General features: G+C 43.6%; 1 long non-coding RNA gene across 1 annotated transcript in view; it reads right to left on the bottom strand.

The window, feature by feature from the left end:
• Positions 1-6,009: 6,009 nt before the first annotated feature.
• LOC139440832 (uncharacterized) overlaps positions 6,010-16,614 on the bottom strand; it is a 37,970-nt gene continuing 27,365 nt past the window's right edge. Inside the window, exon 4 of the long non-coding RNA XR_011651074.1 lies at positions 6,010-7,122. This is a non-coding gene — a long non-coding RNA (uncharacterized lncRNA). The remainder of the gene's footprint in view (positions 7,123-16,614) is intronic.

Here is a 16,614-nt window from a genome sequence, read left to right as displayed (position 1 = left end):
ACACTTATTTAGTGCTTCATGACCAAGCAACTCACATAGATTTACTCATTTGATTCTCACAATAACCCCATTTTACAGGAAACTAAAGCACTGAGAGGTTAAGGGACTTGTTAATAAAAGGTGGAACCGGCACCAGACCAAGGTGGAAGCCAAGCATTTTCCCCTTGCCATGGTCAATCAGACAAAAGCAGCCACTAAGAAGTTCAATGCCTAAGGGGGGGGGGGGGGATGGTCAATTAAGCATGGGGAGGTGGGGGAGGATAAATGTCTGCAATATTTTTAGTGTACATTAATATGATTAAGATGACTTTGCTAGGTTAATAGCACTAAAAATCACATTTTGTGGTTTTCTTACAAAGTTATATGTTTTTTTGACTTATTAGGCTTACAAATATCTCATACTTATACAACACTCCCATATTTCCCTCTTGAATTTGCATTCTCACTAATTAAAATCATTCTTTAACATCCTGACACCACAAATTGGGGGACTCAAGGGAATCCAGCATTGCTTGCTTTCCGCCTGCTTCTATGACGCAGGCAGAAACTTGAAAACCAAAGACACCAGCAACCTTCCAGCAAACAAAGGCAGGCATTATGTTTTCTGCACTTAGGAGCTTTTGCTCTGCCAGGCAGAGACAGAGAACACTCATCTCCTTCCAACTCCCAAATCTCTCGACTTCCTCTTTCTCCTTCTCTGTTTGGGGCCTTTTGAGCGAGATGGCCAATAAGCCCCTTGTTTCAAATCTCTGCAGGAACAAGTGGATGCTACTCTCAGTGTCCACTAAACCCTAAGTCCTTTGAGGATACAGGAAGACATCCACCGATCTCAAGATCAGAATGCAACAGGAAGAAGTCTGCAAGCAAAGAAGGGGCTGCCCACCAGCGCTTTCCCTCCCAAAAACGGCAGAACCTCTGGGGATGGGAAGGAAGCAAGCATTTTATTCTTGCCTGGTATCTATTTCGATACTTAAAAGTTTCAAGAATAATGCTCTTTACTTAGATTTACTTTCTGAAATGTTTCTATTGCACAATAAACTACACTATTAGGAGTGGGGGACTTTGATACATAGTCTCTGTCTGAACCTTATACTGATCCTTCTATCCACATTAGCAGTAGCCAGTGATAGGATTTGAATCCAGGCCCAGCAGACTCCAGTGCTCCCGACCTTCCTCCACAACAGACTGCCCCGAATGGGTTCTAGGGATCAGAGAGTAGCCGCTTATGATCATGGTTTCTTAATTGTATAATTCGACCTTCTAAATGATGTGTAAGTCGACATTTTCAGGAAAACAACACAAAGAGACCTAAATAGAACAGGAGGAGAAATTTTTTCTGAATTTTCAGGTTTTAATCTTAAAAAGTAACACATCCACTCCAAGTACCACTCTCCTTCTTTGACTTTTTTTTTTTTTGATTCCTGTAATGTTTCCCTGGCCCCTACTGCTAGAAAGGGGCAACAGTAAACCCAGGGAGAGTTAGCAACAGAGCACCAAATCTACAGGAAAGAGCAATTTGAAAATAAAATGGTTCAAGATGAGATCCGACCACGGGGAAACCAGAGCAGCCACCTCTTCCTTCACACGTCCACACACGTCCCAAAGAGTGCTCTCCAGCCTACAATCTGCCTGCGCTGTCCAGCACAGGACTGCGCGGGAAACAGGACCCTGCCGCCTCTCTTGCTGATTCCCATGCCTGCCCCTCCCCCACTCCCACTGGCAATCCCAACAGAATTAATCCCACACGTGGGACTGCACTCTCAATACCTGTGGACTAGCCCTGGGCCATCCCACCTACCCTGGCATTTTCTTCAGAACTCCTCTCCACGTGGTTCTGTTCAAAACAACCCAAACACTCCTAATCACTCAGTCGAAACTGGGTCATCACAACTAATTGCCCACAAGTTGAAAGGATGAACTCTGCGAGACAAGCACTCTCTTCCAAGTGTGGGGAAGGCTTGGCTGTGACATGGCGTGAAGCGTCCACAGTCACGTTCTTCCTCCACAGGGAGGTAGTGGGGTGGGGTGCATGATCCCCAAGAAACTCCATCAGGAAAAGGGGAAGGCCAATTGAAAGAGCCTTAAAAGCATTTAATGCTGTCCAACAAGTCCAACTTCAATGAGGAGCAGTCAATACTTGTAGGTATAATATCTGTCATTAGTTATTCAGGAAAGCCACGTGGAAAGTCACTACCAGGTCAGATGGCCCAAAGCACGCAAGTCAATTAAGCAAACAGATGCAGGTGACACGAGGCATGAGTGATGCCCCAAGAAGGTGACACACCCAGTATGGCTGGATCTAAAGCAAGCCACCTATAGATGAACATGTTTTGAAATACTGCAAACTCCTTGGGTAAGCACCTGCTTGTGATAAATAGAAACTGCCAAAGAAAAATATGCTAGACCACTCCGCCAAAATGCAAATTGATGAGGAATGGTAACGTCCACGGTGCTGAATGGCCTTGGAGGCTCTTTGATCTGCGTGTTTCGATATTTGGCTCAAGGCCTCATTAAAACCAAGGAGTTTATTATGTTTGGGCCAATAAATAGAGTTAATAAAAGTTACCCTTGGCCTGGGCCTCTTTGAGTGAGTGGAACATGGGTCATTTGCGGTGTTTGGGGACTGGGAGTGCCCTACTGCTAAGGATGCAGCTCCCTTTGCACCCTGGATGAGAAAGGCCTGTAGCACATGAGAGAGTGAAACCAGAGCAAAGGCTACCCCAAGCTCTGGCCTTGAAATTTCCTTTGACAAATACTCATTGACGGGTCACTAGGTGCCAGACAGAGTTCAAGCAGGAAGTGCACACATATGAATAAGATAGGTCCCGTCTTCGAGACTCCAGACTAGGAAGAAGGCCCTCAGGTCTTCACGTACACCCAGCAATGACAGAGGTTGGACTGTGATGAAGGCTGAGCCGAGGGAAGGGCAATGAATTCTGCACGGGGAGGTCCTGGAAGTCTTTACAGAGGAAGTGCTGTTTAGCTGAACCACAAAGAACTAGTGAAAAAAGCAACAGCTAGAAAAGGGTGGGGTTCTGGGCAGGGGGTACAAGCTAACCAACACTCAGAAAAGGTGAGGGGCAGAGGCAGCTGGGGAGAGTGGGAGGTTCCGGTAGGGAGGGAGTGCAAGGCCCAAGGCGGAAAGGTAGGTCAGGACAGACTGCAAACGGTCTGTGATGGCTTGCTATGCATGCACTAGGCCTTATTTTGCAGGGGGTTGGGGAGGGGGGTGCAGGATTTTATATTTTATATTTATTGGTTAAGTGTTATGCGTCAACATAACTTTTTTCAAGTAATTCTTACAGGGAGCTTTCTTGTGCATAAGAAAGAGAAGTGATACTTCACTAGTAAAAACTGACTTTATAATCTTACCTTTATTGTTATATTTGCTTATTCTTAAATCAACCAATGAGAATAATTATAATCATCCAAATATTAGTCAAGATTCGGGGAGGGAGGTACAAGTGACAGAAAACCCAATTCAAACTAACTGGGAGGAGAAAAAAGGAGGGGAGGAAAAAGATCTATTAACTCATGTAAATCAGGAAGTGGTCCTGAGATTCAGGAGTCAGTTGATGGAGGGGTGGTAAGAGTATCATCCAAGCTCTCCCAGCCCCATGTGTCTCTGTATGGGCGGCTCTGTTCTCCAGATGGCCTTACTCCCTGTGGTGGTCCTCAGCAGCTCTGGGCTCACGGCAATCTTTGCCAGTTGCAATCTCCCTCCTAGCAGGGCCCAACTCGGTCCCCGAACGAAGCCTCAGTGGCCAGACCTGACCTGAATCCTATGCTGATCCTGGACCTGACACCGGTCTGGACAAAGGTACAGACTGAACGGTCACGGTGGGTCCTGAGCACACCCTGTCTCCATGGACTGAGAGGGGAGGCGCTTGGTGTCTCAGAGGAAAAAAAGGAAAGATGCTGGGCAGGTGAAAACAATAGTCTACTCTATTTTGCAAATACAATGCAATATTTGTAAATTTGGGATAAAGAATGACAATCGCAGGCTTACATTAGTCTCAAAATCCAGTTTGCTTCTGTATTTTACTTTATTTGCACAGTTCTGAGAAAATCCTGGTTCACATAGGTGAGCAGTTACAAATGATAACTTTTTTCTTTTTTTCCTTTATTTTTATTGCTGACACTAGTACAGATGTCCCCATTTTCTGCCCCTCACCCGCCCCCACCCATCCCCACCCCCTTCTCTCCGGCCATCACCACCGTGCTGTCTGTACCTGTGAGTTGTGCATAAATGTTCTTTGGCTAATCCCTTCCCTTCTTTCATCCAGTCCCCCCTTCCCGTTCCTCCCGACAGCTGTCAGTCTGTTCCATGTATCCATGCCTGTTTCTGTTTTGTTCATCAGACTCCACATATAAGTGAGATCATATGGCATCTGTCTTTCTCTTATTGGCTTATTTCACTTAGTATAATAAGTTCCAGGTCCATCCATGCTGTCACAAAAGGTAAGATTTCCTTCTTTTTTATGGTTGTATAGTATTGCATTGTGTAAAGGTACCATAGCTTTTTTATCCATTTATCTACTGATGGGCACTTGGGCTGTTAGCAGATCTTGGCTATTGTAAATAATGCAAAAGACCTGTATTTAGAAAACTATAGGGCATTTAAGAAAGAAATTGAGGAAGATACAAATAAGTGGAAGCCTATACCATGTTCATGGATTGGAAGAATTAACACCATTAAAATGTCCATACTACCCAAAGCAATCTATAGATTCAGTGCAATTCCTATTAAAATAACAAAGGCATATTACACAGATCTAGAACAAATATCCCCAAAATTTATGTGAAACAAATGAAGACCCCAAATAGCCTCAGCAATCTTGAGAAAGAACAAAGTAGGAGGGATCACAATACCTGATATCAAACTATACTGCAAGGCCACTGTAATCAAAACAGCATGGTACTGGCATAAGAACAGGCATATAGACCAATGGAACAGAACAGAGAGCCCAGAAATCAATCCACACCTCTGCGGTCAGTAGTAACTGTTTTTTAACAGCAGACCTGGAACACTCAGGATACTCTTCAATTAAATTTGTGCCAAAGTTTGACAGTAGGCCAAAAGTTTGAGTAAGAGTAAATTCTACTTCAAAGTGTAAATACATAAACCATGAAGAGGCTTCTCTGCTAAAATAAGTGTTCACTGGGAAAATGTTTTTCAAATATATCTGTAGTATATGATAGGATGTTCAACAACACCACTTTTTTAAAAGCTCAGATATCTCAGTAACTATAGCTCAAAAGTTTGAATACCACAAAATAAATGTTTTGTGATTTGAGTCACAATTTTGTTTCAACTTAACTGCTGGCATATTATCAGCAAGTGTAAGCATGTGACACTGCAACCCCACATTGCCAAGTTCAGCTCATCCAGCTTGTTCTAAAACATCAGCCAGTGGATGTAACTCTTATTATATCAAAGCCCTATTTTGCTCAGTATCCTTTTGGAAAAAATAATTAGTGATTTCTTGCCTCAGTTGAAATAGTGGTAATAATACCTTGCCTTCAGAAGCGGATAAATGTTACCAGGAAAAAAGTAAATTCTAGAGCTCAAAACCTATTACATCCCAAATGACTTGGAGAAGTCTGAAGTTTGAAGATCATGCCCTATTAAACTAACAATGTGGAGTATCATTAACCACTGTTTTAAAAGATGTTGCTATCTCCTTAATAGCTGGTGCTTTTCTACGCGACTTGCCAGTATCTTTTCTGAAATCACATTTCAGCAACCCAGTTCCACAGCCCCTCGCACCCCTGTAGCCATTCTACATTGTTTTGTTCGTTTGGTATGGATGACATGCTCCCTTTCCTACACTGAAAGCCCCGCAAGGCCCGGGACTCTGCCTTGTCCTGTGTTTTCTCCCCATACAGCTTAGTATAATGTACACCAAGAGCTTAGTGTGATGTTTGATATGAGGCAGGACTCAATCAATGTTTGGTCAAATAATGTATTTTTTAATTTGTTTTATTTACAACAAAATTAAAGGGGAATTGTTTCCAATAAAATTCATGAGATTAAAAGGTTTGATGCCCTTTATTCACAGCAAATGAAACAAAGGACCAAAAACTTGGTTCCTTTAGAGAAAAATTTTCTAACTGAGCTGTCTGTGTTTCGATAGCTGGGCCACAAGCACGCTTGTGCTGGTCACCAGTTATTCACTCATCAAACAACTATTAAGTACCTACTATGTGTTAATGCACCATCCCAGTTGTTGGGGGTATTTTTAAAAAGGCATTGGACAGAATCCTTGACCTCAAGGAGCCTAGTCAGGGAGAAACATAAAAGCAAATCATCATAATGCCACCTGATACGTGCCCGAATAGAGATATGAATATTACATGGTGTTGATTAGGCTCCTTCAGGTTGCCAGGAAAAGAGAGGTGCTCTGGTTACTTGGGTTCATGTGGTTCACTGTAAGGATACCCGAGGAAGTAGGGGAAAGCAGGAAGCAGTTCTAGCAGCTGCCTGGCGGAGCTGGGAATGTCATTCAGGACATAGGATACCTCCAGCCACCTGTTTTTCTTGACACTGCTTCAGCAGGAGGCATCTGCTGCTCCCTCTCTAGTGCTCTGCCAGTGTAGTGACTCAGCTACACTCTGCCTCTGCTCTGCCTGTGCGCTGCCAAACCCTTTCTGCATTTTTTTCTTGGCTTCATTGTTCCTGCATTTTGTGGCCATGTGGACAGGGCTATCTGACTTCTCTCAGGGTATCTACCCATTTCTGCTCAACCTTTTGACTGAGACCCCCTGACCGGTCTCAAATTATGTGAAAGAGGCTTTGCTCGATTGGCCAGTCATCGTTTAGGACACAGTGACCATGTTGGGTGAAGCTCTTGCATCAACCCATCTCATTGGCTACTGGACATCCCATTTATGGCTGCCTCTGGGTCTGGCATCAATTTTCAGTTCAATCTGCTGTGGCCAAGGAAGCAGGGCTCCGGTTTCCACCCTGTGAACTCGAGCATAGAGCACTGTCTGCAGCAGCTTCCGTCACAAGAGGGGCGTGGTTCGAGCTGGCAGTCCTGCCAATTGACTTCGCTCCAGGACGGCGTCCCACTCTGTTGTTGCCCTACTGAGTGTGGCTGTGTCCACTGCTCGGCTTTGCTGCAAATAATGTCAGAGTTTTAATAGATGTCTTAAATATATTTTTTAAAAAGTTATTTTAGCCCTGGCTGGTGTAGCTCAGTGGATTGAGCTCAGGCTGCAAACCACAGGGTTGCCAGTTCGATTCCCAGTCAGGGCACATGCCTGGGTTGCAGGCCAGGTCCCCAGTGGGGGCCACGTGAGAGGCAACCACACACTGATGTTTCTCTCCCTGTCTTTCTCCCTCCCTTCCCCTCTCTCTAAATAAATAAGTAAAATCTTTAAAAAAAGAAGTTATGTTAATAAATAAAATTAAAAACAACTTGAATGCCCTTGTTGAAGAAGAAAATAGATGAACAAATCATATTTATGAGAAGGAATATTATAGAGCCTTCTGAAAGGATCATGGTTTAGAAAATATATCATGATGAGGGAAAATGCTCACTAACATCATGTTAAGTAAAAATCGGACACAAGCTAGATAGTCTTACTAGTGAATGAATTATGCACTCATCTATGGAATTAAGAGAGAGAAGAAAAGCTGGAAAGATAACTTGGCAGGGACTCTGGATAGTGGGGCAATGTGTGAGTTTTATGTTCTTTATTATGCTTTTTTTTATATTTCTCAACCTTCCAAAGATTAAAAAATGATCAATTATAAGATAGATAAAGCAGTATAAAAGACCATCCTTTCTTAGTAGGCAAAGCCCATAAACTGATTTGACAAAAATACAAGATACTTTGGATCCCACTTCCAGTACAAAAGCAAAGCAAACAAAGGTGACGAGTGACAATGAAATCAAAAGCATGAAAAAATAACGGGATGCATGGTGGCTGATGGTGTGTCCCATGCTGTATCATCTTAGGAGGATGTCTCAGTTGTCAAAACATAGCCTGCTTGTCCCAGTCATGGATTCAGAGACCAGGCGGGAAGGGGTTCGGAGAGTACAAAATGGGAGGCGGCCTGTGAATAGCTGTAATCCCCCCACAAAAGTACTAACAGGATAATGAAGACGTGTGGAAGCCTAGAAGAGAAGGCCAATTCTGCCTGCAAGGGTCAGGGAGGAATTTAGACAGTTGCTGACATTTGAGCTGAGCCTTAAGTAATATTAATTGAATTTTCCAGGGAGCTGGGGAAAGGGCACTTTTCTTCCATTCCTGAATTCTAAACTAATTGAGAAATGAGATGGAAGAATAGGGCAGATGAGAGAACAAATTAGCGGTGATATTGAAGAATAAGGCTTTATGGCCGCAGGTAAGTGGATTCCCAATCCTGAGCCCAGAATCACACCGATTTATATTTGCAATCACAGAGATTGTGTGGCTGTGGCAGGGGTTCTGAAGGAGGGCAAGACTCCCATGAAACTTCCAACAGAAGAATCGGAGCAGAATTCATACTCTCGCAGGCAGGCTACCCCAAGAAGAAAAAGGAAAGAAGAGGCTAGAATACACACACGTGGTGAGTGAGTTCAACAGCAACCCCCCCGAAGACATGCCCACCCAGCATCTGTGACTGTGACATGATTCGGGGGTGGGGGTGGTGAGACTTCTTTGCAGATGTAATTAACTCAGGGATATTGAGGTAGCCCTAAGTCAGATGGTAAATGTTCTTAGAAGGAAAGGGCAGAAGACAGGGAAGAAAAAGCCACGTGGAGCTGTAGGCACAGGAGGAGAGATTGGAGTAATGCATCTACAAACCAAGGACCACCAAAGATCACAGGCAACCACCAGAAGCCAGGAGAGAGGCATGGGACAGATTCTTCCTCAGAGACTCCAAAAGGAACCAACCCCATCCAAACCTTGATTTTAGACTTCTGGCCCCTGGAACTGCGACAGAATCAGTTTCTATGGTTTCAGTCACCCAGTGTGTGCTAACTTGTTACAGCAGCCCTAAGAGGCTAATACACTCTGTTTCTTCTTCTAAACTCAGCCATCTGCGAACAGAGAGAGGAGGGAAAGGCCAGGTTACTCCCCTTGTGAGCTTCCTCCACATAAAAGGAAACATAACAAATGAGGAAGACACATCTTCCCCTAAAATAACAATAAAAGCTGCTAACATTTTTAAGTGCTTGTCATATCAGCAACTGTTTTGAGTGGCTTCATAAAGAATACAGTAGGGGACTAGTCTGGGAAGGGAATTCCAGGCCCGGGAGAAAGCTCTGGGGGGTTTTCCTCACACACACTTCCTCCTCTACCCTGGGCAACTTTTACCCATCCCACCGACTCTGGTCCAGGGCTGCTGTGGTTTACAACTTTGGGTCTTCAGGTTTCCCACATCCACTACTTACAAAGATATGTTTTTAATTACAAAATTTCTGGAAATACCATATAGTGTTTATGAAAAATACAGATGCATGTTTCCAGAGAATTAGAACCAAACATTACTAATTTAAATGTTAATTGGATCCAAAAAAATATCTTCACAGCAATAGCTAGATGGACAATTGACCAAATAATTGATATCATAGTCTAATCAGTTGACACACAAAATTAACCCTCACAATGGGTTTAAAAAAAATTCATGGTTTTTAAAATTGTGGTGAAATACACATGACATAAATTTTACCATTTTAACCATTTTTAATTGAATAGTTCAGCAACATTAAGTACATTTATATTGTTGTGCAGAGCCTTTTTCATCTTGCAAAACTGAAACGTTGTACCCATTAAAGAATAACTCCCAATTCCCCCCTCTTTCTAGCCCCTGGCAACCAGCATAAAATGTTCTACTTTCTATCTACTTTGTGTCTCTGTGAATTTGACTAGGTAACTCACATGAGTGGAATTACACATGATTCGTCCTTTTGTGACCGGCTTATTTCACTTCAAGGTGTCTTCAAGGTTCATCCATGTTTTAGCATGCATCAGATGGCAAGGCTGAATAATATTCCACGTATGTTATTACATGGAGTATTACATATAACACATCTTGTTTCTCCATTCATCTGTCAATAAACATTTCCGTTGCTTCTACCTTTTGGCTTTTGTGAAAAATGCTGCTATGAACGTGTGAGTGTGCAAATATTTGTTCAAGTCCCTGCTTTCAGTTCTTTGGGGTACATACCTACGAGTGGCATTCCTGATTCTTATGGTAATTCTGTTTAATTTTTGGAGGACACCATACTGTTCTCCACATTGGCATCATAGTTTTACTTTGACCTAGTCAGCATCTGAGAACTGGCATGATAGGACAAGACTAACAGTGGCTTAAGAAAACACGTTGTGTACATTAATATTCAGACTGCAGCCACACACCCAAAAGTGAACAAAAGCACTTGGCAAGTAACCAAATGAATTATGGACCCTGCTCACTGACCACCCAGCCTCCATTCCACTTTTCTTCTTTCCTAAGAGAAACCCAGTTTGATTCAGGTACCCCCCTCACCTGCACAGTGTCATACACCTCAGCGGAAGTGACCTTAACTCTGGGGGTGAGACAGAGTGGTCTGAGGAAAACTTTGCCCTTGTCACGACTAGGCCGTGCTTAGGCCTGTGACCCAATTTTGGCCAATAAAGTGAGAGTGAAGTCTGCAATGGGGCTCCTAGTAAATTCTTCCTCATTCTTCAGAAAGGTTCATAGAAAGAGACCCTTTCTGCGTTTCCTCTAGACATTGTCATTTCTGCATGTAACTCTGGGTATGGCTCAGCCAGGCTGCCACTAACCTGAGGGGAAAGATCCACCACGGAACGGTGGAAAGAGGGAAAGAATCTAGGTCCTTGATGACACTGTCACTGAATTACGGAATGAACATCACCCTGGAGCCCGCCCTGAAGACTTCAGTCTACTTCGTCACAGATGACAGTTGATAATAATTGACCTTTCATGAAAACATAACCTGCTTACAAATATGTGGAAAGTAAAACCCCAGAAAAGGATAAAGGAGAACAAATAGAAATGCTCAGAATGCCATTAGTCAGGGTTCTCGGTTGTAGGAGCAGTAACCACCTCTGCTGAGAAGGCACGTGTTGGCAGGTTTATCAAGGGAAGGAGCTGACAGAGCCAAGGACAGGAGAATGAGAGGCTTCCCATCGGCACCAAAGGCAAGCTCCTGCCGCTGGTGAAATCAGCAGCACCACAGCCGCCACCGAGGTCACTGCCCCTGCTGTCATTAGCACCACCCCGCCCACCCTCCCACCTGCATGGCCTCGCCCCCACTGTGATGGCCTGCCGACTGACTGTTCAAGTGTCACCCTTTAGCTGGGAGTTGGGCAAACAAGTCAGGAGCTCCAGGCACAAAATGTAAGGAGGCGCTTACTTTCAGGACCTCACAAATGCAGGCGGGCACTAGCATCTTAGGACTCTAAGAAGGAGCGCCTCCTTAAAGTTTTCACCTGAACACCCTACATGCCTCGCCTTAGTCCAGGTGCTGTGTCACACACCCAAGTTTTGGGTCGTAGGCGGAAGTGTCAGTGTCTAAGCCTACTTCATGTGACCACGCCCTAGTTATTAGGGTGAGCAAGGAAGGGATCCCCTTTCAGCTCACAAGGACAAGGGGCAAGGCTCTCTACTAACACTAAACACATTGGGAAAATGCCCCCAAAAGGAGCCCCCTCAGAGATAATCAGTTAACACAGTTTGGGGGCGGTTCCTTCATGCTTTCTTCCATGCCTATGTATGGAGAGTAGGTGCAAAAACGATTTTATGTTTCTTACTACAGTTTTTTTGTTCTTGGAAAATAAAGGGGAAATTTACCCCAAATTTCTTACTAACCAGCATTATACCTTGATGTCTGACCTATAGCACCTCTGCAATATGTGAATCGGGAAGAGTGTATTTTGTCAACTGTATTTTATGTGTGGTTGCCTCTCGTGTGCCCCCAGCAGGGACCTGGCTCACAACCCAGGCATGCGCCCTGACTGGGAATTGAACCAGCGACCCTTTGGTTTGCAGGCCAGCACTCAATCCACTGAGCCACACCAGCCAGGGCTTATATTTTAAATGTTCATACTTATTACCACCATTTGAGTACTGACCAATTTCCATATTGTTAATTCTTTTCTAAAATCATGCAGTTTGCCTTTGAAAGTCGTGTCATAGATATGTAAGTCATTATAGGCAAGAGGATTCTCAGCCCCAAACCCCCCAGAGCATACTGATGACAAAATCTTACCAAAGGTTCAAGAATCTATCAAAGAAATCCAGAGTGTGGCATTCTTTCCATACTTACTGGCTGGTACCCCTTTCATGGTGACACTTATAGAAAGAGGAAAGGGGTTTGAAGTGTAAGCAGTTTAACAAGGAGAGAAAACAGACACTCAAACAAACCGTAAGTGGAAGGAAACTCGAACAATGCAATGCTCGAGCTTGCCTTCCAGGGCGACTTCTCCTTTTTTAATTTAAACTGTGTATACTTTAAGTTTGCACAGTTTGATCTCAAGTCATGGTGAAAAGTCACTTTTTAAAAAAATTTCATTTTCTTGAATGGAAAAAAAGTTACTCAGGCCCTATCAGCAGCTTGACTTGCAGTTTTACTTTGTCTGTATAAAGCTGACTCAGTTGCTTAGGTGATGGCCTCTTTATTTTATTTATGGCTTAGGTGATGGCCTCTTTTATTTTATTTATTTTATTTATGGAGAACAGCTAAAGCAGAGGCACAGTTTACTTGAGACTTTCCAGAAAAACAATACTTGCATCTGCCATATATGTCACTCCAGGTCAAATTTTAAAGAGGGGAGAACTAACAGAGCTTGGGAGACAATTAAATTAAGGAGAAATGTCCTCTGAAAACAAAAGCTTAAAGTTTCCTAGCTGGTGGCTGTTTTTTCATCCCTTTAACTCTTCATTTAATTGTTTAAGATTGTTAAACTCAGACCTCCTTAGTAGCCTTTAAGATTTAAAGAAGTATACTTTCTATTCCATGGCTCAAGAAGCAAATGTAAGTAGTTAAAATAAGAATCACATAACAGGAAAAAATTTTAAATTATTTGTTCTAACTTACTTGGAATTCCATGACCCAAAGACATCACCATCTACCCATTGAATTAATTTTATGTTTGCATAGATGTTTACCATCCATTGTTGTTGTTACTATTAAAGAAATTACTGCAAATGGTAGAGACATCCGGAAGGATATACCCAACGCTGCTCTCTGGGTAGAAACTACTCACCCTACCTTTGACATTCCTAAGCTATATTTCATGAGGGAAATGTATGTATAACTCAACACCTCCAATTCCCACCTTCCTACCTCAAAAGCCAGTAGCAGGAAGTTGTGGAGCTTTTCAATCTGTTTAGCCTCAGGCACATACATGAGATCTAATGAGACCCAATGGGAAGGCTGTAAGGGCTTCTGAGTAGATTCCCCTCATTTCCAAAAGGAGATAGAAGAGAGAGACATTCCCTTTTTCCCCTCTGGACTTTGTCACCTATAAATAAAGCCTGAAACTTCATGGACATCATGTTAAAATGTGAACAAAGAGGAACATGCTGGGAATGACAGAGTGGAAAGTTGGATATGAGAAAACCGAGGACCATGATGGCATTGCTAAGCAGTTGAAATAACCTTGTAGTCACCTTTCCTCCATAGTTCTTATTTTCTGAGATAATGAGTCTTTATTGTTTAAGCAACATAGAGTTGAATTTTTTGTTACTCAAGCTAAAAAGCACTCTTATTATGCCAGATTGCAAAAATGGCCACAACTTTTCACCCCTCCCTGGATCTACAGCCTAAGCAATGCAGCTTTGCCTCACCTTCCATCAGGAGGCGATTGTTCCGCCCCTTGACAGGAGCTGACCTTCTAACCTGCTTTGGGCAATAGAATGTGGCAGGTACAATTTTGAAAATTTCAGAGCCTGGGCCTCAAGAAGTTTTGCTTAATTACTTTCTTATTTGTGGAATCCTGCTACCACAATATAAAGAAACCCAAGCTAACCTAAGGAGGAGGAAAGACCCTGGGGAGAGTGGCTTAGTCTTCCCAGTCACCTCCGCTGAGCCATCAAACCATCCAGCCCTAACCAACCCACCAGCTGATCACAGATACATAAGTGAGCTCAGCCAAGATCAGCCAAGCCAGCCCAGCTCAGACCTCCCCAGCTACTCCACTCCACACTGCCAAACTACAAAATTAAGAATTAAATTAGTGGTTGTTATTTTAAACTACTATCTTGTGGGATTATGTGTCATGTAGCAAAAGCTGGTACATGGATAAAAGTAAAGATACAGCTTATTGCTAGGACAACAACTTCCCTTAATTACATGTTTCATTAAGCAATCTTTGAATGTGTGTCTATCTTGGCATTGGAAATAGATACATATGTGTGCTGCCAAAATTAGGTCGTTAACTATATAACGCACGCGAGACTCTTGCACAGTTGTGGAAATAGAATCACTGAAGGCAATACTGCGTATTGGCATTCTGCCATCATTTCCCGTCACTGACCTGTTATAAGGTCATCCCTATCGAATGGAGAGGGGAGGGGGTAAAAAGAAAGAATGGGTAGTAGTGTGAGACTGCACGCAATCTGAAACCATTTGTATTTGGCATCAGAAAACCCTCTTTGTGTGTATCTACAAACCCAATATTTCCTTCCTAACTAAAGTGTTCCTTGGGCTGGCATCGAAGGGAGATTACAGTCTCCACGCATCCCCTAACCAAGGGCAGAACAGGGCACTTAGAGTGGTGGAGACAACGAACCTGCCATCAAACACACCATGAAATCTTAAAACGGAAACCGGCCTTAGAGAACACCTAGTTCAACTCCCCCACTCAACACAGTCTTCTCTGAAACACTTAACACCATTCACCAATCATTTCCTGGGCACCTCCTACGTCCAAGTCACTATGCAGCAGAGAATTCAGAAAGAGGAACGCACATCCCTGCCTTCAAGGAGATTACCATCAGGTAGGAAAGACAAGGCAGTTACATAAACGAAGTCCAAAGTAAACCGTAACAGACTTAAACAGCAGCCTCAGTGGAGTCAAAGGGGAGAGAGATCTCTCCCATTGCAGAGGTAGAGAAGAGGCGACACTGGAGATGGGCTGTGAAGGATAGATATGAATTGAACCCTGGACAATAGAGTGGGAGGAGGAAGTCCCAGATGGAAGATATCAGCATAGACAGAGAGACAGGAAATGACAACGGGCCAGTGTGTCAGGAGCAGCAGATACTGATCATAACCGTTAAGCATTTGTTAGGTGAACATTACAGACTGTTACCTTCCAAACTTGTCCTCTGTCTTTTTCATGTAAGTAAACGGCATGTTCATTCACCCAGCTGCTCCAGCCCAAACCTAGGAGACAGCCTTCACTTGTTTCCTTCCCTAAAAGCCCCATGTCCAAACCATCACAAAGCCCAGGCAGCTCTAACCACCCAGATGCGTCTAGAATCTAAGTCCTCACTTCCTCTGTCACCACCAGCTCAGGCTAGTCCATGTTTTCTCATACCCCCTCCTACAGCTGGCTCGTTACTTCCACTCTTTAACCCTGTCTGGTTTACTCCCTACACAGCAGTCTGAGTGAGCTTTGTAAACGGTACATCAGTTCAAATCACCTCTCTTCAACAGTTCTTTTCCAGTGGTTTCCTATCACAATGGGAATAAAATCCAAACTTCTTATCATAACCTCTGAACTCCAATTATGGGGTCTGACTTCTGTCTGCCTGGTCTCATCATTACTTTCCCATGTGCCCACTATCCCTTAGCCACATGGCCCCTCCTTCAACTCTGCAAGGCTTCTTTGTCCTTGCAGCCCCTGGGGACTCTATTTCCCTTCCCTGGAATGCAGACTTGTGGCTTGTCCTCTCATTTCATTCAAGCCTCTTCTCAAATGTCACCTCCCCCAAAATGGCCTCACTGACCAGCTAAAAGAGCCCCCACCTCCATCATCTTTATCCCTTTATCCTGTTCACTGTCTTCCTGGTACTTATTACCTAAAAGTATGTTACAGATTCATTTGTTGACTTATTTCCTATCTGTATTAGTATTAGTTCACTACTGCTGTTGTAACAAATTATTACGAACTGGGTGGCTTAAACAACACAAACTTATTATCTTACAGCTCAGGAGGCCACACGTCTGAATTGGGCCTCACTGGACAGATGAAGGGATCAGCAGGGCTGTGTTCCTCCTGGAGGCTCTAGGGGAAAAGTCATGTCCTCATCTTTTCCATTCTGTGGAGGCCACGTGCAGTCCTTGGCACATGCCCCCCCTCCATCTTCCAAGTCAACAACAGCGGTCAAGCTCTTCTCAAGTGCTATCACTCCGACTTGCACTCTAACGCCCCCTCCTCCCTGTTGTAATTCCCTTGCGATTACATTGGGCCCATGTGGATAACCCAGACATTCTCCCTATTTTAAAGTCAGTGGATTAGCAACTGTAATTCCATCTACAACCTTAACTCCCCCTTGCCGTGTAACATAACATAGTCACCAGTTCCAGGAACTAGAAAATGGACATCTTAGGGTGGGGCATGATTCTGCCTCCCCCCCCAAATATACTAGAATATAAGTTTCATGGGGGCCAGAACCCAGTCTTCTTCACTATTCTCCTGCACTTGGCACACAGCAATATACTC

This window comes from Desmodus rotundus, chromosome 4 (genome assembly GCF_022682495.2).
Source record: "Desmodus rotundus isolate HL8 chromosome 4, HLdesRot8A.1, whole genome shotgun sequence".
Taxonomy (NCBI): Eukaryota; Metazoa; Chordata; class Mammalia; order Chiroptera; family Phyllostomidae; genus Desmodus; species Desmodus rotundus.
Note: the sequence above shows the minus strand (reverse complement) of the source record. Positions and strands in the feature narration are given on the sequence as shown.